General features: G+C 46.6%; 1 protein-coding gene across 21 annotated transcripts in view; it reads left to right on the forward strand.

Annotated features, from left to right (window-relative positions):
• Positions 1-22,613, forward strand: part of RALGPS1 (Ral GEF with PH domain and SH3 binding motif 1) — a 286,283-nt gene that overhangs the window by 1,079 nt on the left and 262,591 nt on the right. For 16 of the 21 annotated variants that reach the window (XR_003790635.1, XR_003790636.1, XR_003790637.1 and 13 more), the window contains exons 2-3: positions 8,605-8,797; positions 18,121-18,199. The exons of 2 other annotated variants lie outside the window; for them this stretch is intronic. The gene's annotated coding sequence lies outside the window, so the exon portion shown is untranslated. The remainder of the gene's footprint in view (positions 1-8,604; positions 8,798-18,120; positions 18,200-22,613) is intronic. 3 more of the 21 variants (XM_029201511.1, XM_029201512.1, XM_029201513.1) reach the window with 2 other exon arrangements.

Raw genomic sequence — 22,613 nt, forward strand, 5'->3', positions numbered from 1 at the left:
GAGTAGTTAGTGTGAAGCTTGAAAGGTTCTGGCTTGCTGGCTCCTGGTACCAGATGTTGCTGCAAATCTTAACAGTGGTTGTCTCCAAAAGACTGAAATGGCAGCCTGGTGAGGGGGCAGAACAGGAGTGAGGGTTCAGAAGCTTTTACCTCTGTGTTACCTGGAGAGTCTTTCACCTCTCTGAGCTTTGTTTCTTCCTCTGCGAAGTGAGCATCCTGGTTCCTGCCTTGTGTGCCTCTCAGGGGCCTTGTGAGGATGGGATGGAACGGTGCCTACTGGGTACATCGTCGGGTAAAGTTGTGAGTCTGCTGCCTCTGTGCCGATGGGCAGATTGTGTTTGAAGACTGAGGGTCGAAAGAGGAGGGGATTTCTAATCGGTAGACCATTTTCCTGCTCGGGGTTGGGATGAGGTTTGTGGTGAGATGGTGACTGCTGCTCCCTGTGAGGCCTCTGAGGGAGCTGTGGAGGGGAGAATGGCAGATGGAAGCACAGGAACGTTTCATTGTTTGCTGACCTTTAGACCCCAACCCCAGTGAGGACTCTGAACTGGAGCATAAGGCTTAGACTCGAGCCTTATGGAATTTCCCCTCCCCACCCAAGTATGACACTGATTTTACCACATGCCAGAAGGAAGACACCCACAATAGGGGAATGCCAGAACTTTGTTAGGTTTCTACCGGGCAGAGAGAAGAAAGCGAGGTGATGGGGCTCCCTCCTGTTTGGAAGGGTGTCCCATACCCATACGTTTGACCTTTCATTGTGCAGTGCCTCTGCTCACTAGCAGTGTGACCAGTTCCTGCTGCCTGTGTTGCAGGGACAGAAGAGAAGGCAGGAGGAGGCTTCTCCTGTACTGGCCTGCATTTTTCTTCACTTCAGATGCTGTGGGACTTTGGGGGACCAACTTCCATGGTGCTGGCCTCTCTCACTACCACCTGGTGTGGCGGTGACCCAGTGGCATCATGGGGATGGCATCTAAGGGATGGGTCCTTACTGGGGTCCGTGCTTGTGTGGCAGGCACGCAAAGGCTCTAAAAGCAGCACGTGTGAATTATCCCATTCTGTCCCAGCAGAAACGATGTAAATGTCTCTCAGAGATTGCTGCGCTGTGGATAACCATCATGCTCTGTGGGTTAAAAGGAAAGCCCAAACTTGGTGGCACACAAGAGCTACAACATGTGTTGGGTAATGAGGGGACTGGCTTTGTGATTGGTGGTGTTGGAGTGACAGCATCCAGGGTTGAGAGAGAAACTTCGTTAATGGAAAATCTTGCCTCCAGGGCTCTCTGTGATATGGCTCCAGTCTACCTGATTTTCCTTTTCAGCATGGAGGGTCAGAGCTCTGGCTTGAAAGTCAGAGAGATACGTGTTTGAAGCCTTATACACCAGTTTCTTAGCTTCTCAGAGCTTTCATCTCCTTATTTGTAAAACAAGGATAATCATGTCCACCTTGAGAGGTTGTTATGAAGAATAAATTTGACAAGATCTGTGAAAGCACCTGATATATTAGGCTGTCAGTGTTAGGGTATGTTTCTGCCCCTCCCTGACTGCCCATCTTTCAACACAACAAAACAGCATGTCGCATGTGAGGAGAGCAGGACAAGTAATTTTGAGGCCTTCGCTTCTTATGTAACCTTGATCAGAGCCCTTCCCCTGTCCAGGCCTCAGTTTTCTTAGCTGAGTGAGGATGGTGTTAGAATATGTGAACATCAAGAGTGATCCTAGCTCTGGCCTTCTGATTGGCATGTTTTCCTGAAAGGCAGGAGGGAGGAAGCTAGCGACCTGTTGTTTAGCTCTTCTTTTAAAAATACCTGTTGAGGGCTTCCCTGGTGGCGCAGTGGTTGAGAATCTGCCTGCTAATGCAGGGGACACGGGTTCGAGCCCTGGTCTGGGAGGATCCCACATGCCGCGGAGCAACTAGGCCCGTGAGCCACAACTACTGAGCCTGCGCGTCTGGAGCCTGTGCTCCATAACAAGAGAGGCCGTGATAGTGAGAGGCCTGCGCACCGCGGTGAAGAGTGACCCCCGCTTGCCACAACTAGAGAAAGCCCTCGCACAGAAACGAAGACCCAACACAGCAAAAATAAATAAATTAATTAATAAAAACTCCTACCCCCAACATCTTAAAAAAAAACCCCAAAAAACCTGTTGAGCACTTTGCCTGGCACATAGTAGGTGCTCATTAAATACTTGTCAAAGGGACAGATGAAGGACTTTCAGAAGAAGGTGTGGCAGATTATCTCTGCTGCTTATATGTATGCCGTATCTGCACCTTCAAAGTGCATTTTATTTATTGCAGAAAAAAATGTTGCAACAACTTTATAGTGAAATTAGTGAACCTCAACATGAAAGACAAAAGTTGTTTCACAGTCCTATTTCACCACATATTAAGTTCACCCAGTTTTTCATAAACATACAAGTTTTTTTCATGGTTGCAGTCATATGTATGTGAGCATTTGGAAAAGGCCTGGCAATAAGGAGTTTCTTTAAATGGTGTTTTTGTCTTATTTTTTTTAAGAATTAAAAAAATCACACATGGATTTTTTTTTAAAAAGACAAGTAGTTCAAGGGGGACAAATTGTAAAGTGTATTTCTTGCCTCAAGCTGCCAGTTCCCAGTCTTCTCCCTAGTGGCAACCACTGTTACCATTTTCTTGTTTTGTTATATATTTTTTCTCTTATACAAAGAATAGCATCCTATACGTACTCTTGCTCCTTTATTTATTTACTTGATCTATTTGGAAATTGTTCCAACATTGGAAAATGTTCCAATTGGTACATACAATTCCTCCTTAATAGATGTTTTTGACTGATATCTTAAACACAATTTTGTGTCTCCATGCTCCCCCACCCCGCCATGATGTTTACTCGGTAATGGTTAGCAGTCATTGTTTAGAAGACTAACAAGAGATAGCCCTTGTTTTTCTCTAGGAAAGAAATGGCTTTGGTTCCAGTGAACAATAAACTAAAGGGCAATCTATGTATCTGGATGCAAGGAAGACACAGAAAGAGAAAGGAAAAGGGATTTGTTCACTAGTAATTGAAAACTGATTTTTCATTCAGCCCATGATTCAAAGTCCGGCTCTGTCACTTACTGGCTGTATGACTTGGGGCCATTTACCTAATCTTTCTGCCTTTCAGTTTCCTTATCTGTAAAATGGATGGTGATAATAGGATCTGCCTTTTGGGGTTTTTGTGTAGAAGAAATGAGATCATGCATGCAAAGTACTTGCAGTAATAGGTCATAGTAGATGCTCAAGAAGGGGTAGCTGCTGTGTTATGAATAATCTAGACTAGACTCTTATTCTCTGTTAGCAGATGTTTGCTGGACAGCTGAGGGTGAGCCATGGAGAATGCCCAAAGTCCTTGCCCTCAAGGTGCTCACATACTGTGCAGAGAGACAGGCACGCAAGTCACTGATGACAGAACAGGGCTCAGCGGTGGGGAGGTGAGCAGTATGGGGCTCAGGGAGGCAGGAAACAATGACTTTCCCTTGGTGGTTTGGGAATGGCTTCTCAGTTCAACTTTTCCCTTCTCTGTGAAATCTACTCAGTTCCTCTACAAGTGACCACTCCTGTCTGTGCTCCCTTGGCTTTCATTGTGTGTATACCTTGATTGGTTCATGTGCCTCACTATTGCATGCATTATTCTATACCTGTGTCTCGTCCCTGCACAGGGAAAGTTTCCTGCTTTCTTTGCTTCTGAGTCTCCAGGGTAGGCTCTTGGTGGACATTGTGATGGACCTCTGCTCAGACAGGTCATGCTACCGAATGTTGGCAGACTCTTATTGATAGGTCTCTGGTGAATCCCAGACTCTGGACTCTATTGCTTCATTCCCCAAGTATTTGAGTGCTGACTGAGACACACATGTGCCATATACTAGTGGTAGGCTTTGGCTCTGAGTGGTGATACTTGTCCTACAAAGTCTTAGGGGTGGGAGAGGGAAGAATTATTTGCACCAGGACAAGATGGGGAAACAGAAAGAAGGACAAGTCTGAAAATGAACTGCTCATACTTGCTGAAGCCCACCTCCCCCTTCCCCAGAAGTGTGGCTGCTGACCCTTCCCTTGAGGTGGACTTGCGGAGGAGCAGGCCTCAGGGAGCTGAGTAGATGGTCTGTAGATTCTGATCAGGGATGGGGAGAGTTGGTTGGGTTGGCTTCTGTGAGGGGCGTCCTGGGGCCACTTCCTTCCTGTGGGCATCCATCCACCAGCCTTGCTGCGCTCCTGCTTTGGGCCAAGCCCTCTGCTGAGTGCTGGGCATATGGAGATGAAGGATCTCCATCCTGCCCTTGGGGAGCGGATGGTTGGTGGAGGAGTCACGTGCAAACAGAATGTGACCAGGAGGGGATTGGCGGTGACAGAGGACCCCGAGTGAAGTGGCCAAGCAGATTCACGCTCTGCAGCCAGATGTGGGTTCCAGTTCCGGCTCCTCCGCACAACCTCTGTGACCTTGGGCCAGTGTCTTCCCCACTCTTAGTCTCAGTTAACTGATTTGTAAAATGGGATGGCAGGGTTACCTTACTGGGGGCTGTCATTGAAGATTCAGTGGAATAATGCCGTGGGCTGCTTAGTGTGGTGCCTGACGGGAAGCTGGTGCTTACAGAGTGCTCACTGTCTTTTTATTTATCCTTGGTGCTGGGGCAGCACCAGGAAGCACCTGTTTGGCTGTTTTCTCCAGGTTCTAGTGTAGACGGTGCCAGTTGGTGGTGAAGGTGATGGCCAAGGTATCTGAGAAAACAGCTCTGAAGTCACAGAGTGCTCAAGGAGTCCTTGGGACTTTCCTTACAGGCCCACAGGTGTTTCCTCCCCCGTTTTTGCATGAGCTGTTCTCACAGGTGGTTCCAGCCCAGCACCGTCGCGAGCACCTTCTCTTTGACCCCCTGCACTGATCAGTTCCATGGCTTTTCCCCAAAGGGAGGCATGAGTCAGGCTTGTCTCGCCTGCACTTACCGAGGAGAGCAGAGACCATGAAGACGTGGAGAGGCACATTCTTCCCTGGTTTTTCTGCAGAGCTTTCAAATCCCTTGTGTTCTTCGAAGGAGATTTATCTCCTGAGCGTCAAAGAGGCGGACAGGGCAGCACTTACAGCAGACTCTGGAGTCAGGCCTATGTGGGTTTGTGTCCTGACCCTACTCACAAGCCCTTTGACGTTGGGCAGGTGACCATTCCTCTTTTCCTCATCAATATAGGAAGTGTGATGGTACTTACCTCCGTCTGGTTCTTACAGGACTTCAAGTAGATGACGAGGAACAGGGCTTAGCATAGTGCTTGCACTTCATGAGCATCCAGTCGGCGTGAGCTAGAATAATCTTCTCTTAACCCATTGTTAGAGGGCTGTCAGGATGCTTGTTTTTTTGCAGGGGATGTTAACTTACTGCCTGTGGAAGTTATGTGAGTTATTGCACAAGGGATGTGTTAAAGCTCAGAGGTACTTGGTGGTGAGGGCTGGTGGGAGCACCCAGGGTGGCAGGCAGTACTCAGCCTGCACTGAGACTGTGCACGCAAGCCTTGACGCCCACAAAAGCAGTAGGTGCTGGTGAGGGGGAGGGTGGAGTCACCCCAAGCGTGGGCCTTGTCTCAGACCTGTCCAGGAACTGAAGGCTGGTTTCCCAAGTACTTTCTGTTTCACTGTTCTGTGATTCCATGTAAATAGTGGGACTTTATTTTTTATTTCTTTGTATTTATTTATTTTTTACATCTTTATTGGAGTATAATTGTTTTACAATGGTGTGTTAGTTTCTGCTTTATAACAAAGTGAATCAGTTATACATATACATATGTTCCCATATCTCTTCCCTCTTGCGTCTCCCTCCCTCCCACCCTCCCTATCCCACCCCTCCAGGCGGTCACAAAGCACCAAGCTGATCTCCCTGTGCTACGAGGCTGCTTCCCACTAGCTATCTACCTTACGTTTGGTAGTGTATATATGTCCATGCCTCTCTCTCGCTTTGTCACAGCTTACCCTTCCCGCTCCCCATATCCTCAAGTCCAAATAATGGGACTTTAATATAAACTTATGCAACATTATGCTTTCCCTCTTTAGGATTTAAATATTTTTATTATCAGATTTTATTTTAAGATTAAGACAGTTAACTTGAGTAATCAGAAGAAAGTGTAAATGTTTGGCCTCAACAGTCAATGGTTTCTTTGAAATCATCTTATTAGAGACAAAAGAAAGAGTAATGAATGTAATTAAATTCGTATTTATTGGATACAGTAATTCTCACCCATTCTTGTATAAGCTTGATAAATAGGTCAAGGGGAATCTGTGTTTTTGATACATTTCTGAGTAATTAAATATTTATGGAAAACAAGTTAATAAATTCAGGAGAATTTGCTGCGTCTCTTTTTGTGGCAATAAAGTCTGTTATGTGGAATTAGTGACTTTCACTATTTTAAGATATTTCTTATTTTGTGCCCTCCCTGTAGCTGTGTTTTGTTTTGTTTTTTCTCTCTAGGTACCATATCTCCAGCACTTTCAGGCCGCTGGCATTTAGGAGTGTTCCCACGGGGCTCCCACAACGCCCTGCTCTGGCGTGTAGCAGCCTCAGCTTCCTGTGACTCCCCCACCAGACTTTGCAGAGCCAAAGTCTGCATTTCTTCTTCCCACCGTATTCAGGGCCTAGCCCAGGGCTAGTACTCGGCAGCCAGAACGATCTGAGTGTGTTGTTCCCTCTGCTTAAATCCCTTCAGTAGCTTCTGGTTTCTCTTAGAAAAAACCCAAATCGTTTGCATGGCCCGCGGGTGTAACGACATGCTCTTCGGTGTAACTGGTGTAACTGTTGTTCCTTACGTCCAGCTCCCCGGTGCAGGGTGTGCAGTCCCGTCCCACCATGGACTGTGGCTTTGCTCACAGTCCTGTCCTCAGTGCCTGCCGTAGCATCTGGCACGTAGCAAGTAGTATATAAATGCTTGTTAAATGGACAAATGAAATAAAGGGTGAGTGCCCAGTGACTGATTTGAATCTATAAAATGAGAAGGTTGTTGGATCTGAGGTCCCTTCATTATAAAATATTTCAACACTTTACAAAGTCTCTGACACCTGTGTCTTTAGCCTCATAATGATTCTGCAGGGTAGGTGGGGCGGGCTTTGGTGTGCAGAGGAGAAAATGGAAGCTCAGAGAGGGTGAAGGAATTGCCCAAGATGGAGCTATGGGAGACGCAGAGGGCTCCTCAGGTGTCTTTTCTCACAGCCCGGGCGGCCTTGAGGTGTGGTTTCTGACACACATTGGAAGAATCACAGGTGAGATAGGGAAACAGGGATTCATGGACAAATGGTACTTGTAATAGTTTCTCTTGGCTTTAGTTGTTTTAATGTTACTGATAATTGAATTTGAGGAGTTGAGTTCAGTTTGGGGTGATGGGTTTAAGGTCTGCTTTCATTCTAGGGACCAGGAAACCCTGATCTTTCTTATAAATAGCGAAGGTACGGGATGGATGCATGTGCTGGTTAGTTGATAACTAAGATTAGAATTTGTTCTTTCTGGGAAGCTTTTTGATAAGACTAGAAGTTACTTGCTGATTGATATGTAGCATTACTTTGTTGTTTTCAAAAGATGCTGGTTGCTTCAGTTAGCCTATTTCTCTAATTTGTCTCTGGGTATACCTGCCACGGGGCTCTTTTGCAGTGAGCATTGCTGTGGCCGTCGTGCTCATCAGTTATAGTGTCAGTCTGATCTGAAGGTTAGAGATCGTTGAGTCCACTCTTCCTACTCTCCACATGAGGATGGGGACTTTGCCAGGGTTTCATACTCAGGCGTACTGATTCTCCACCTGTAAAACCCATCCATTTGTATGTTGCAGTTTCTCAGTAGCTGCCTGCAGGTCATGTAATGTTGCTCATAGACCATATCCATGAAGAAGCATTTCTCTCTGATGAAAACCTCAGCTTCAGGGTCCCCTGTTGAATCTATAGTGTGACTGTGGGGAAGAGGAGCTAACACCTGACTTGGTGCCCAGCACCGGTATTTGGGGATGGTGGCTGGCTGAGAAAAGGCAGTGCCTCTTGTGGTCTGCTAGCAATATGCGTGTTGATCTTAGGGGGCTTCATCATGATGTTAGGGGGCTGAGAGATTATTGGAACCTACTTTTATCAATATAGCCAGTATACTTGTGGAACAGAGAGAGCAGCCTGGTATTATAGGAGGATCACTGGGTATGAAGCCAGAATGCCAAGTGTGTCACTTTGCTCTGATACCTGCTTTCCAAGTAAATAGGAATATCCCCAGTGTGTGTGCATCCTTTCGTTAGTGGGAAAGCCCCAGTTTTGTTTTTTTTTTTTTTTTTTTGGTACACAGCCCTCTCACTGTTGTGGCCTCTCCCGTTGCGGAGCACAGGCTCAGGACGCGCAGGCTCAGCGGCCATGGCTCCGGGCCCAGCCGCTCCGCGGCATGTGGGATCTTTCCGGACCGGGGCACGAACCCGTGTCCCCTACATCGGCAGGCGGACTCTCAACCACTGCGCCACCAGGGAAGCCCTGAAAGCCCCAGTTTTAAGATCTGAGGTTGCTTTGCAAGGGTCGCATCAGAGTAAAGAGAGCTCGATGTTATTAAACTGTTGTACCAGTCACGAAAGGCAGCCTTATTCCTTGTTCTTCCCTGTCTTCCAGACCTGCCTGCCTGCCAGTCCATCTGTCCATCTGCCGTCCATCCATCCGTCTACCCACCCACCCTCGCATCCATCTAGTCCTTGTTCAGGGCCTGCTGAGTGCTAGCACTGTGCCAAGTGTGGGGCTGCAGTAGAGGAAAAAGACAAGTCTGGTCCTTGCTGTCTTTTGGCTCACAGTCTAGTAGTGAAGTTAAGTAAGTATAAAAATAAGTACAAAAACTGTAACAAATAAGTGTACGAAAGATTAATTACAGCTGTAAAAGAAGAGTACAAGGTGCTCAGAGGCCATAAAGCAGTTGGGAGGTCAGAGACAGCTTCCCAGAGGAAAGAGGAGTTGGAGCTAGCAAGGTGAAGAGGTGGCGACTGCATGTGTCGTGATCCCAGTTGGGGCAAGGGTGTGATGAATTCACGAAGTCACACAGCCGGGGTGGTCAGAGCCCTGAGCGTGAGGGGACTCTGCAGTGCTCACGGCCCAGTGGTCAGGGCATTGCTTTCTTGACCTGTGCTGGAGACGCCCGACAGGGTCTGTCGTTGCTGACTCTTCTTTTTCAGAACTCCCATCTATCACCAAAAACATCTGTTACTGAAACATTACCTGCCATGGTTTCCCAGATAGCAGTTGGCCTTATTTTTATTGCTTTAAAGATTGGTTGCTTCCTTTGCTTCTTGAGGGGGTGGAAGAACACCTTGATCTCATTAGTGGTTTCACTCATGAAGTAAACACTTACTGAGCACGTAACTGGGCCTGACACTGCAGTCCTTGCCCTCAGGAGCCCACCAGCCGACAGATGGGAGTAAATAAATGACGATGATGCTGTGTTGGGGCTGGTAAGTAGTGGAAATGGAAGCTCATGGCACCAAGTCAGACTCACAGGATCTCAAAGATAGATGTTCTGTGTCCCAGGTGCAGGGGAACACAGGCAGAGGAAACAGATAACAGGCGTCCAGAAGCAGGAGATACCATGCTGTGGCTAAGGTGTGGTGAGCTGTGTGGGGTTGCAGGAAACAGGTCAGAAAGGTGGTTTGGGGTCAGTCCTCAGAGGGACTCGCTAGCAGTGCTTAGGAGTTCGGATGTTATCCTGTGGCCGGTGGAGATTTGTTCCAGAGTTATAGGAGGAGAGAGACCCCTTCAGTTATACTCCTGGTGTGGAGGATGGGTGGTATGGGAGGAGACTGGCATTTGGGAGATGGGTGAGGGAGCCATAGGGATGGAGAGGAGAAGGTGGGTTCAAGAGAAACCAAGGTAGAGGCCTCTCTCCTTGGAGATTTAGTGGATGGGAGGGAGGGTGGGCAGTGCCAGGGTTTCTCACTTAGTGATGTGAAGTGCTGGACAGTCACAGGATAAGGAACGTGAGAGGAGTGTTGAGTTGGGAGGGGAAGTTGTGAGTTTGGTTTTGGCCATTTTGAGTTTGGGACGCCTGTGGGACAGCACCCGGCAGCTGGCCTGCTAGCCTGGAGCTCAGAGAGAGGTCTGAGCCAGAGCAGAATCCTCCGTGGTGTTTGTGGGAGAGAGGCTGGTCATCTGTGTGTTGAAGGGTTTTCACAGGTGGTTCTGATGCCCCACTGGTCTGGAGAGAGAGCCTTGGCCCTTGGGGAGGTGGGAGTTACTCAGTAAGGGTATGTGTAGGGAGCAGAGGGTCCTGGCTGGACTGCTGGGGGAGCCAGCATGTGGGGCGGGGCACAGTGGGAGAGTTGGGGAAGGAGCAGAGGGGTGGTCAGTGAGGAAGGAGCGACCTAAGAAGGTGATGCTATGGGAATTGGTGGGGTGGGATCCCCTCCAGCTCTCTTCCCGCAGGGCCTCTGACCCTGTCCCCCGGAAGCTGAGTGCTCTGGTGCCACCCCTGATCCCCTTATTTTCCCTAACAGCGGAGCCATTCCCACATGAGAGAGGTCGTTTTAATGACCTTTGCTTCTGTGTGTGAAAGACTCTGCAGAGGAGGCTCTGCATCCAGCCTCTAAACCCTTCAGCCTCTCTCAGAACCTTCTTGAGAAATCCACCCCTGCCTTCTTTTGCTGGCCCTTCGGACTGAAATCTCTGGCTCCTGAAGCAGGAAAGTTGGGGCCCCATCTGGCATTCTGGGGTTCAGGGTGGGTCTGCAACCTCAGTGGGAAGGGGATGTGTCTAGATCCCAGGAAAGGCAGCTACCAGACATGTGGGAGGAAGTTCTGAAGGTGAGAAACCACTGGGCCTGGACCAATGTGGTGTGGGAGCCCTGTGACTTGGGAGTGCATCCTTGGTCCTCCATGTGTCCTGAGCTTGGATAACAGGGAAGAGCCTGCTGTAGAATTTCCAGAACTTACAAGTAAGGTCTTAGAGTTATAAGAGTACCTGAGATCTACTCAGACGGCTGGTGGAGGGAGGGTCCCAAGTTGCCAAAGTGGAGTTCCATCCCCCTGGTAGGACAGAATGCCTCAGATCAGCTAACAGAACCTGGGGAAGAGCCTTTAATCTGAGAGAGCCAGTGGGAGACTGATCTATGATCCAACATGTCTATTGTAAGTATCACCCTGAACCCAAAGACCTAGGAGTGTAGGACGGAGGCAGAGACCCGCTTACCACTGACCCTGGTGCTGAAAGCCACAGCTGAGGAGTAGTGAGACAGGATCAGGGATACCTGGAGGGAAGTAGCTGTCCTTAATACCAGGGCCAGCCATCCTGGTATGAAGCCGTTTGTTTCTCAGGAAAGGAAGAAGAAAAGGGATTAATGTTTGTTTAGTTGAGAAACCCCAATGCTTAGTCGAAGAGAAGGGAATAGATGGATAGATGGGAGTGCATGTACCTTACAGAACATAACATGTTCAGCTCTGTGGGATGGAACATAAAGAAATGGTTGAGAATAGGGGGTCAGACTGAGCTGGGTTCAAATCCTGCCTTTGCCCAAGGGCTTGCTGCCATAGCCAGGGAGGATACTCTTATCGACTGTGTGTCCTTGGATAAGTTATCTAACTTCTTTGGGCCTCAGTTTTCTCACTTGAAACAATACCCAGTGATAACAGTACCCATCTTAGAGAATTATTGTAAGGACCAAGTGGTATATTCCTATGGGTAAGGGGCTTACCAAAGTATCTGTCACAGAGTATTGCTTCAGTAAATGACAGTAGTCATAGTGACGATGATGGTACCATCAGCTGAGGACCTCTGCAGATATCTTCACTGGACTAAACCCCACCCATATAGCAAGTGTGTGAAATAAAGAACTTCAGCAATAACCGGGTCAGCTCTGTGACCGTCACCTACGGGCGGGAGCACTGAGAGGATAAGGATGACAGTGGAGCATCACAGGAAAGTTTACATGATGGAAGATGAAAAAGCCCCAGGCCCAGGAACCTTGGTCAGGGGAGTGTTATTGGCTGTGAAGAAGCGAGGCAAGAGGATTCTGGATCAACAGCTGGAGGTGATGAGGACAAAGTAGCACATTAGCCTTAGTCTTTAGTGATGGTAGAGATTGTCACCACCTCTTTCACCTCCCTCAGTGTTTGGTGGGCACTGGGGGAGGTGGCATGAGAGATTATTTACCTAAGGTCTGTTCGCCAACTCCACAAAGTCTCATTTTTACGAATAGGCTTATTACAGAGTAGCCTCATATTAAATGTTTTGAATAGATAGGATGAAAATCAATGAGTCAATCAATTTCTGGCTCTTTCCAGGGAAGTCTAAACATAGTAATAGTGACAATACTATATCTCCAAATATTGGTAAAGATTTAATGCAATTCCAATGATACATTTTATAAAACTTGATAAAATAGCGATCTTCATCTGGAAAAATAAATTGGTAAAAAAAATTTTAAGGCAGTGAAATGGCCTCATTCTTCCGGATTCTGTTTGTTTCAGCGAATGTTTGAGTTGCCTGCTCTGTGTAAAAACAACACTTGCCCCTTTGTTGGGGGAATATAAAAATGGATATCTGTTGTGATACATACTCTCATGTAACCTTCTAGCATTCTCTTTATGAGGGAGCCATTTCTGTAGGTTAGGGTATGAATGACAGAGAACTCAAAATAATGACATAAATAAGATTGAAGTTTCTGTCTTATGTGTGAGAAGTCAGGAGGGTAATCAGCTCAGAGTATTGAGCCTACATGGTCAGAGACCCAGGTTCCTTCTGTCTTGTTCCATCGTGAGGTGATCTTGGGGATGGCTTCTAAGACCAAGGTCACTTTATGGCCTGAAATGGCTGCTGGAACTCTGGCTTTTGCATCTACGTTGCAGACTTTGAGGGCCACTTTACAGCAATTGCACATGACACTTCTTGCATCCCATCGGCCTTCTCTTGGTCTTATGGCCACACATGGCAGTAAGGGAAGCTGGGAAATGTAACCTGTATTCAGGGAAACCATATGTCCATCTAAAAACCAGAAGTTCTGTTACTGAAGAAGAAGAGGAGGATGGATATTGGGGACCAGCCTCACCATTACTGGCCCCATTTAACAGATGTGGAGCCTATAAATGGTAGAGCCTCCAAAACTTACTATAAGGCAATAATTTATTAATCCCACATGGCGCTTGGGTAAAAGCAGGAAAACAGATGAATGGAAAAGAAGTCAGTTCATTGGTAACTTACCCAGGAGCTAAATTCATGAGATATCAGGAGTTATACAGAAGCACGGGAAGGAATGATTATTATGTTGGGGCATTTGGATTTCAATGCCGAAAAGAATTGATAAGCTTAACCACTACTGCAGTGGATTCTAGGCGAGTTTGAGGTAAAGGACAAAAAAATGGAGTTAAAGGTGGGAAGATGTATATTGAATTCTGTAGTAAGATCTAGGAGAGACAGGTTACTGAATCAGGTAGTAGGGGGAATTAGGAGGGAGAACTTTCTTGTCTACTTGGTATCTTTTGGTATGTATAACTCCTGAGTCAGACAAAGGACTTTATTACCAGCATAAGCATCAGTGTGTGTCAGTTTCCCTTCCCCCAAGTCCCATGGAGGTGACACTGTGGGTCCAGATGGATGCTTTGCCTTGTGTCACACCTGAGAGACACAAGCCTGGGGAACCTGCTGCTTTATGGCAGGCAGTGAGCAAGGTCGCCCTTTGTCCCTGAGGGAGACATTATCGCATCTCTGAAGGTTGCTCTCTGCAACACAGCCCTGTGAAATGGCCTAGGTAAAGGGTGGTCAGGACCTTGCATTCTTGGCAGTCCCAACAAGAGAGGTTGGAGTGCCAGAGACCGCAGAGGACTGAGTCTCCCAACAGGTGTTGTCAGGATCAAATGGGACGATGCATGGAGACGCGTGTGCAATGGGAAGCTCTCAGTCAACGCTACCCTGTAGAATGGCTGTGGGCTGCGGAAAGGCAGGCCCAGCCATGGCTCAGGAAGCTGGCAGTCTTTCCACCTGGTGTGCCGTGTTTAGACAAGACTGAAGGTGCAGTGGGGAGGCGGAATGGGAGAGAAAGGCTACTCTCAGTTCCTTGTGCTTAGCTTTTGCCTCTTGTACACATTTCATACCCAGCACATCCCTGGGGCATGTACTCTGCTAGCTCTTGGTAAATTATTTATAATTCTCTTTTTTCTTATGTATAATCAAATGAAGTCTGTTTCTTGAGCTTAATATTTGTGGTTTTCTTAATTAAAAATTGAGTACAGCGAGTCTTTCTTAAGAAATAGTGTATTTTTTGTTTATACGTATATTTAGCAAAATCCTTGACAATTGGTTCCAAACTAATGAAATTTTAAACCTAGATGATGTATAAAAGTATTATAAAAATGTGGAGCTAAAAGACATTTGAAGATTAGCTCGACTTTCTAGTTTTATACAGGAGGAAATAGGCAAAAGAAGTGAAGACGTTAACTAAAGAGTGGTCACCGTTGATGAGTGATGGAGATGGTGTTGGACCTTAGCTTTGAATCCACCAGGGTGAATGGAGAGGGGACCAAGGGGAGCCCATCTGCACTATTTTTGGATAAATGTCAGGCCAGGTCTCATCTGTCCTCATTCAAGAATGAACGAATAGACAAATTAAACTGGAGAGGACCCACTGAAAAGATCCAGCAGTATAAAGGGAAATAAACAAGGGTGCAAAAAATAGAGAAGATCAGGCTTTGGGAAAGAAGTTTCCAAACTTTTACTCAGTAAACTGAAGTAAATTTCAAACATCATCTTCTTTGTCCTCTCAGAGAAGTTATAGGTGCTATGGAAGACGAAATGATGAGTCAACAGACTGAGGTGAAGCAGGAGCTTGTGGACTTAAAGAACGTGGGGCAATAAATCACACATGCTAGCACTGAAATTAGTGGCACTGCAGAAATTCAAGGTGTCAGGAGGAGGACAAACTGCCAATTTCACAAGGGACTGGAAAGCAACAGAGGAGACCACAGACGTGGATGATGGACCAGACTGGAGACCAGAGCAAATCCTCAATTTTCCCGAACCGAAGAAGGACCTGAATCCGTAAATTATAAGGGCTCATCATGAACCAGGCAAAAGTAACAAAATTATCTAACACTTCACATATCCAGGTGAAGTTTTTTTGTTTTTTGTTTTTGTTTTAATTTCAAGGATAGTGAGAGGATACCATTAGCATTCTGGTAGAAGGAACCTTTAAATCCAAGAAAAAAAAAACTAAGCTAGGCTCAGGCTTGTCTGCAGCACAGGTGCCAGAGGCAGTGGAGCAGTACTCATCGAGTTTTGAGGGAAGGGTTGTGACCCAAGAATTTCATACTCAGCCAAGTTTTATTTCACATTTGATGGCAACAGAAATTCATTTCAGTCTTACAAGGACACACCTTGAGTGTAGCTTTTGCCACACCCACGCACCATTCCTGGGGGGAAAAAAATCACTGGAAGCCATGCTCCAGTAACAGAGAGATGAGTCAAAATGAAAGCCCATGAATGGACAAGTCAGAGTAGGAAAGGATTGGCAGTCAGAGTGGAACCATTCAAATATAAAGTTATTTCTAAATAATTGTGATTATGATTATAAAATAGAATACAAATGAACTGATTATTAAAAGAAGATATAACATTAAACCTTAATTAACAGAAAAAGCAGGAATAAAATTCCTGCTCAAACCAGAGATCATGCATGTGAACACAGTCTGTACTCTAAAGAACTGTACAAATGTGAGGGATGGAAAGATCTCCAGACTTTTTATATATGTCTGTTTCAAAGTTGGGTTGATAGACCCTTTTATTCTTTCTCTCCTGTCATGAGTCAGGTGTTGGGATTGGCATAGTCCATAAGCACGTTCTTTTTATCAGTGCGTTAGCCTCTTGTTGGGGTGTTTATGTTGGAAATAGTATTTCATTGCAAGTAGACACAGTATGCTATTCGGAGTCAGAAGACCTGGGTTCCTGCTCTGATTCACCTTAGTTTTGTGAGCTTGAAAGAAGCACTGATTTCAATCTCCTTTAAAAGTGATCGTAATACTTACTTTGTGATATCTTACTGACCAGCATGGCTAAAATGAAAAAAATATATATATACTGTATCAAGTGCTGGCCAAGGTGCCGAGCAGCCAGAATGCTGGTAGGAGTGTGAATTGGTTTAGCCACTTTGGAAAACTGTTTGGCATCATCTACCAAAACTGAACATGTACTCACCTTATGACCCAGCAGTTCTGCTCTTGGGCATCAACCCAACAGGAAGGCATGCAAATGTGTTACCAAATGGCATCGCTCAAGAGTGTTATAGCAGCACCACCTGTGATAGCCCAGACTGGAAACAATGCCAGTGTCCATCAGCAGCAGAGTGGACAGATGCAGGGTCAACTCCCACAGTGGGAAACTGTGATCAGTATGAGTTCGTGAACAACCATGAAAAATGAAAAATCAGGATGAATTTCACAAACATAATGTTCATTCAGGCACAAAAGGTTGTGTGCTGTATGGCTCCATTTGTATAAAGTTTAAACGGACAGAAGTAATCTCTGCTGTTAGAAAGCAGAGTGGTGACCACCCTTGGGAGGCAGGTAAAGATCGAAGGGGGTGCGGTGGGTGGTGGGGGGCTCATGATGTTCCTCCATCTGGGTGCTGTTACACGGGTATGTTCACTTTGCGGGAATCCTTTGACCTGTGCGCTGGTACTGTATTATTGTATGCATTCTTCTGCACATATACTGTACTTCCACGTAAAGTTTATTTAAAACTCTGTCAAAGGAAGCATAGCAGTCACATTGCTCTCACTGAAATTATTATTAATAATGAGAAGGAAAGTTTTTTGTATTATAGAATAAAATAATTTAACATATTTCATCTTTATCTCTTCCTTCAATTGTTTGCATTTGTTTTGTAACGTATAGAACGTGTCGGTACTTTAGAACATATATTTAATTTACGAATAAACATATGTATGTTAGAGGTGCTTGCTTAATGTTTTTTCAGCTGTTGGAAGTGAAGGATCTGAAAGTTTGATGAGCTGTGACTCAAAGTCACAACAAAAGGGGGCAGCCCGAGCCGGGCCTGGCTGCGGGAAGCAGGTGGCGAGTGAGGGCCTCAGTCAGTTCGGTGGGCGGCCTGTGTTTGGGTTGGTTTCTTGCTGCTGGAGTGCGAAGTGTGCGCCAGGGGAGGGTGGAGAGGGAGGCAGGGCCTGGCCTCTTAGCGCCTTGGGTTCCTGTGGGGAGGGGCTGCGAGGCAGCTCTGGAAGCGGGTGAGCAGAAGAAAGGAGCCAGCAGAGGTGGCCAGAGAGGCTGAGGAGACAGGAGGAGGAGCATGAGGTCATTGTTTGAGGCTGCTGTTGAGTTTCCAGAAAGAGGGACTGGTGAGCCGTGTTGGAGGCTGCCTGAGCCTCAGCCGTTAGGCGGTCCTGCTGACCCGAAGCCGGGTGGGCTGTTGCCGTGGGTGGTGGGGAGGAAGCAGCCTGGAGTTCAAGGGCCGAAGCTCTTTGGAAGACTGGGAGAACTGCGGATGTTCTCAGGCCTAGAGAGTGGCGGAGACTGAGGTGCGAGGGGGGTGCCGGCCCTGGGTCTCTGGTGGACGCCTCTTCCTCAGAGGTGGGAGTGGGGGGTCAGGAGTAGACGCAGAAACATTTAGGTTAAAGGAAGGACCCGAAGGAGCCAAAGGCAACTTTCCGCAGTGAAGGAGGTCATGAAGCCGCCCACCTGGCTGTGGGGGGCAGAGGGAGGGGGCGCTTTGGAGGAAGGAAAACAAACCAGCCCCGGGGCCCTCTGCAGGTGCCGGGTGCAGGATGCTTGTCTGTGCCAGTGGGCGGCTGAGAGGCTGCCCCCGTGCTAGGTGAGCTGGGCATTGCCTCCCTGGCCTGCACTCTGAGGCAGGGGTCCCCAGGCGGACCCTCCCATGCTTACCACAGCATGTATCCAAAGCATGGTGGGAAAGGAGAAGAGTGACCGAAGAAGTTGAAGTTAATTCCGGTGATTTTAGGACAGGCTCTGCTACCTGATAGGCTAATGATATCACATATTGATCTATGGGGAAGGTTTTTGACATTTCAAAGAACAGATTCAAATCAGATCTTCTAGCACTATAGTTGGTCTGACCTTGCTGAGCCTTGAGAAACAAGTCTTACCGTCTGGAACACTGTGTAAATGGAATTATCCCCCCTACTTTTTACAGCGGCTACTGTTTGGAAAGAGACGTGCTGGGATGGTTTATCCTATTGGCCTGGGATTATGAAGCCCAACATGTGTTCCTGGTAAGTGGGTTCACTGACCCTAGTGACCTGTGCCCTCTTGAGCAGAGAGCCAGGCTGTGGCACCCAGAGGTGCAGCTGGTACGGGTGAGCCGGGTCCTGTTGCAGTCAGAGGAACCTGCTATCAGCAAGTCTGCAGGGTTGAGGAGGGCACAGGGGCTTTCGGGACATCAGGCATCCTCAGTGAGCCACACACACAGGGTGTTTTAGGGGCTTCTTCTCGCCAGATGAATTAAGCTCTGGGGTTTTCACCACTGGTTCTTGTATCAAGGGTTTTTTCCTTTCTTTCTCTCTCTGCCTCCTCCTCGTGCAAGAACACTTGTTGCCACCCTGTTTTGCTGTCATCCTTTTGCTCCTGTTGCTCAGAAGACAAACATTCTGTATCGGCCTCCCAGCAGTTGGGGTGACTTGGGCGACCTCCTTTCTCTCAAGCTCAGTCAGGTCCTTGTACCTCCCCACAAGCCCCTCCCCTCTCTCAGTTCAGCTCCCCTCCTCACTTTTGGCTGTCCTTGCTTCAGACCCTTCATCAGAGAGGGCCGGCTCATTGTGTGAGTTACGCTTGGCCCTGGGAGGATGGGTGAAGGAATATGAAGATATAAAGAATCTTATAAGATTCAAGCAATAAGACTTGATCATCGTCTTCAAGAGACTCTATAATCTACTCGTCAACACCCTGCCTCCCTCTCCCCTCCCCCCCCCACACCCCCAATTCTTGTTCCCTGAGATTCTGCCCACCCCATCGGTCACCTCTTCCAAGAATGCTTTTCTGCACTCCCCAACTCACTGGAGCTCTCCTCCTTTTAAACTGTCCTGACACTCGTTTCAACCCCCTCTCATGGCCCTGGCCACGATCTGCATTGCATTGTGCTTTTTTGATGTCCCCTGTACCTCCTGCCTTAGCTCCTTGACTAGACTTCAAGGTCTCTTAAGTCAGGGATTGTGTCTTGCTCATTATTGTATTCTGTGCAGTGCCTTGCTCAATGCCTTATACATAGTAGGTGCTCCATAAATTTTACTAAACTGGAACCAACATGGACTCTCTCATGGCTCCCAGCATCCATCCCCTTTGCAGCCATGGTCCTCAAGTCTTGAGATACCGTAAGATAATAGGGGAAGAGGCAGCGAGTATTTGCCTAGAAGAATCCTAGGAGATTTTATTCAGGTAGGAGCAGTCACAAAAATGCTAAAAGCTGAAATATTACAATATTTTTCAGATTCTTCTAGTAGCCTTACCCTTCTGTCAACCTATTTTCACAAAGAGGCAGAAGGTAAAGTTTCTGATGCTTTCCTGCCAGGGCCCCAGTCTTCCTTCCTTGATATTGCATGATTAACTACAATACAAGTAATTCATATAGTGCTTAGGAAAAGCAAGTTCCCTGAAACTTACGTATCAGAGGGATTGGTTCCCCTTAGGAGGATGCTGGAAATAACTGTTGGTTTAAAGGTAAGAGCATATGAGAAAACTGAGACTCAGAGATAAGTAATTTCCCTGTGATCACACAGCAAATAAGTGTCAGAGTTGATATTTGACTCTAGGTCAATCTAGTTCTAGAAATGCAGTTCCTCTCCTCTGTCTGCGCTTTTGAGGCTGCTTAGAACTGGATTCCATGAGAGGGGCTGCAGCTGCCCACTTGCTTCCTATGCCCTCTGAGGGACTGCCCGATCTTGCCAATCCCAGGGGATCTGGGCAGAATTGCTCCCTGTCCATGAAGCTGGGAGAGGACTGCATCTCCCCCATCATCACTAGGGGACCAAAGAGCAGAGGGTCTCCTCCCCATTTCTCAGCAGGAAGATCACAGTTTGCCACCTCATTTCACTTGGGTCCCCTTGAACAGAGGCTGTCAGGTCGTACAGGGCCTCAGGCTTGTCACTGCCACAGAAGCTTGAGCGGTCTGCCATGAACAGGGGCTGTGTGAACCTGCACCCTTCAGCAGGCAAAGACACATGACGGCTTTGTGGGATCTTAGCTGGAGAAAGAGGGAAGCCAGGCTTCACACTTGGAGCAGTGGTTCCTTTGAGGCAGGATGGAAGGAGAGGATGTGTAAGAACTTTACAAGGAGAGAGCTCCTAGGGGGACGCATTTAAAGGGTACCAGAGGCTTGCTGGAACTAAAACACATGGCTTTTGAATTTAAAAATCAATTTAAGAACTGAAATTGTTGGTTTGGAAGGTCAAGTAGAAGAAATGCCTCACAACCCAGAACAATAATAAAAAGAAATGGAAATAATGAATTAAAATGTGAGACACTGTCCATGAGGGAAGGCCTTGGAGACTTTATCCAGGGGACCTGCCATGGAGTCATGGGAGTTCCAGAAGGAGAAAAAGGAATAGATGGAGGAGTAATAGGAAAACAATAAAAGAAAATGTCACTGAATTGAAGACAGATTTGATTCTTCAGATTAAATGGATCCATTCATCCCGTGCAAAGCCCAACACTTAGACCTACTTTCTAGTAAAATTCCTAAACTCCAAGAAGAAAGAGAAAAATCTTAAAGTTTTGTAGGAAGAAAGAACAAGCTGTTTTCAAAGGAGAGAGAATTAGGCTCTCATTGGGCCTCCCATATGCAGCCCTGGAGGCCGGAAGATGGTGGTCCGGGGTCTCCAGACTGTTGGAGAGAGGGGGCCGCAGCCCCCGCTGAGCCAGCCGAGATGTCACTCCTGGTCATTGCGAAAGAAAGACATTTCACATGCATGAGGACATAAAGCATACGTCATCTGGTAGGTGTGCCTGAGGAAAACGCCCATTGAAGTTCTCTAACCAAAGGACAGTTAGAGCAGAGATTCTGGGGTGGGGGACATGGAGAGTGCAGGAAGCAGTGAGCTGTGGTGCACCCTTTAGTGCACAGAGATTAATCTCATTGGATATAGCTACTGTGAGTTAGAATTTTTATTGTGTGTTATTAAGAACTTTTAAAATAGAGGAGAACTGTATGGGAAAACATAACAGGCTGAAAATAAAAATTCTAAACCATCTCTGTAAAACCCAAGGCTTTGGGAGAAAGAATGGGAGAGTGGGGAAATGAGTGTTCCACTTTTAAGAGACTTAAATAAACATAGGGCAAATAAAACATAAAGGCATTGTTATTTATGTGTATTACAAAAAAGAGAAATAAAGGTTCAATTTTGACTTTTGGGAATCAGAAGGTATGTATTGGTTAGGAATAGATTTTGTTGCATGTAGTGGATAACCCCAGAATAACAATGGCTTAAACATATAAGTGTTTATATCATTTTATGAAAAAGTAAAGAGGTTGGTGTGGTGGAATCAAAGTCATCACAGAGCCGCCAGGTTCTATATCTTGCTGCTCTTCCAGCCATAGCAGATTGCTGCCTGACTCAAGATGGCTGCTTGAGCTCCAGTCGTCACATCTGCATTCCAGAAGCCAGAAGGAGAAAGGGGAGAAGAAGGGTGTGCCCTTTCCCTTTCAGATACTTCTCAGAAGTCTCACACAGCACTAACATTTACATCTCACCGAGTGGAGCTTAGCCACACTGAGCAGCAAGGGAGCATGGAGTGTGCTTAGCTAAAAATAGTTTTCTTGCTGAAGAAGAAAAGGAGAAAGAAAGAAGTCGGAAATCTGTGCCTCAAAAGATCATCACTAGCAGAATGCAAATAAAAACAATAGTTTTCTTTTTTACCTTTTTAAGTGGCAAAATGTTACAAAGATTGATAAAATCCAATGTTAGCAAGTGATTGGGGGAAATGAGTGCTCCCTTACATTGCTGTTGGGAGTATGAATTGTTCTAACTTTGGGGGACTATAATTGAAAATATTTAATGAGTATTAAATATCCATATCTGTCAACCCAGCAGCAATTCCTGCAGAAATAAAGCACCAATGCAAAAAGCAGTGCAAAGCTGTTTTCTGAGCCACTGTTTGTAGTGGCAAAAAAGTGGAAGGAATGGGAGCCCCCATCAGCCATGTATTAGGCAGTTATTGAAAAGGATCCAGCTCTCTCTACCTTGACATGAGGGAAGCCCATGACACATCGTTAGGTTTAAAAAACAAATTGCAGAATAATGTCTCCAGCAGTGGTTGCAGACTGGTGGCCAGTAATAGTGTGTGCCAGGCGAGTGCTAAGTGCTTTACATTATTCTCTTCTCACAGTGAACTTACAAAGAAGGGACTGTTGGATTGCCTCTTTTCAGAGGAGGAATTTGAAGCACAGAGACTAAGTGACTTTATTAACGGTGACCTAGCCAATAGGCACTGGGCCCAGGATGTTACCAGGTCTCCATAATCTGAGCTCTTACTAACTCTGCTACTCTACCCAAGGAGCACTGTCCAGTCTCTCTCTCAGATGCCTTGTATGGCCAGTTCAGTGCTTTCCAAATGTTCAAAATGGAAAGCTTTAAGTGGCGTAGTTGGCCACAGGCCCCATCTGTCCTTATTCTGTTACACCTGTAGCTTCACCAT

The sequence above is a fragment of the Monodon monoceros genome, unplaced genomic scaffold (assembly GCF_005190385.1).
Source record: "Monodon monoceros isolate NGI ecotype Baffin Bay Population unplaced genomic scaffold, NGI_Narwhal_1 Super_Scaffold_5, whole genome shotgun sequence".
Lineage (NCBI taxonomy): Eukaryota > Metazoa > Chordata > Mammalia > Artiodactyla > Monodontidae > Monodon > Monodon monoceros.